The sequence below is a fragment of the Pundamilia nyererei genome, unplaced genomic scaffold (genome assembly GCF_000239375.1).
Source record: "Pundamilia nyererei isolate P.nyererei 1_Seehausen unplaced genomic scaffold, PunNye1.0 scaffold00004, whole genome shotgun sequence".
In the NCBI taxonomy this organism is placed as follows: Eukaryota; Metazoa; Chordata; class Actinopteri; order Cichliformes; family Cichlidae; genus Pundamilia; species Pundamilia nyererei.
This window is the reverse complement of record NW_005187405.1, coordinates 5288832-5290082: the sequence shown is the minus strand read 5'-3', so window position 1 is coordinate 5290082 and position 1251 is coordinate 5288832. Positions and strand designations below refer to the sequence as shown.

General features: G+C 40.2%; 1 protein-coding gene across 3 annotated transcripts in view; it reads left to right on the top strand.

Annotated features, from left to right (window-relative positions):
• The window catches only part of tnr (tenascin R (restrictin, janusin)), a 198729-nt gene that overhangs the window by 96766 nt on the left and 100712 nt on the right, over positions 1 to 1251 (top strand). For all 3 annotated transcript variants that reach the window (XM_005721309.1, XM_013912896.1, XM_013912893.1), the window contains exon 3: positions 601 to 653. The gene's annotated coding sequence lies outside the window, so the exon portion shown is untranslated. The remainder of the gene's footprint in view (positions 1 to 600; positions 654 to 1251) is intronic.

Below are 1251 nucleotides of genomic sequence, written 5' to 3'. Positions count from 1 at the left end.
GACTATGCCTCAGGAGGTTTGTTGCAACAAAAAAAACTCAATAGTACAACAAACAAGGAAAGCAAACAAGTCCTTTTTCTGTTTTCCTTGTTGATACATAGCTTTGATATTGGCCGTTTTTTTCTCAGCAAGGGGATGTGTACATACATACCTGTGTGAGCTTTTGTTTGTATGTTTATAGGTTTTTGTGTGTGTGTGTGTGTGTGTCTTCAGTATCATTGCAATGTCCCACTGTTACTCTGCCATTATAAATGAGGCATAATAGACAGGACTTATTTGTCAGTGAATATATGTGTTGACTTTTACTGCTAATTTAGTATATATAGACACAGACAATCTACAAGAGACAGAGATGACTTAAGAAGGCTGAACTGCACGTCTTTACCTGTGGTTTGCATACATCTCAGTTCGTTATGTAGTACGTGGGTGTAATAAACACCTCTGCAGTGTTAGCAGTGCTAATGCCTGTGCATCTTTACCACTGAGCAATTTGCATTTCAAATCATCTCCAGAGAGCGCTGTAACTCTTAAGTCCGGGATAAAGCGATTCAAATGTGGAATTGCTCTAATGCTAATTTAATGTTCCACTCTCTTGGACAGGTGCAGAGTCAGGGGGAGATTGGCTACAAGAGAACAAAGTCCTCACGGAGAAGGTACCGTCCGCATACACAAACATAGGCACTCACCTACGTGTCGAGACACATTAATGAACATCCATATTTTTCCCTCTGGCTATAGTGTAATGTTCAATTTAATGGTCTAATGTTCCTTAATGACTGCTTTATGTGCATGGACTTATTGTGAATCTATCAACCTGAAGCACATCTAATCAGACAATTAGCCCTCATCTTGGGCTAATTTCCATGTATGTATTCATCACCATTAGTGGCTTTCTAATAGAAACACAAATGAATTGTCAGCTTTCTCTCACATAGTGCACACACACACCTATACAAACACACACACACACATACACACACATACACACACACACACACAAAACTCGCCTTCACTCCTTAATGAGGACATCAAATTGACATAATGCTTTCACTAGGCTAACCCTAAGCCCTCCCCTAATTTGATCCCCACAAGTGACTGTTGGTACCCACAAATATAGGACCTTTTTTTGGTCATCACAAAGATTATACAAATACACACACACACACACACACACACACACACACACACACACACACACACAACCCCGTTCAGCTATCTTAGCGAGGACCTTCATTAACACAATGCTTTCCC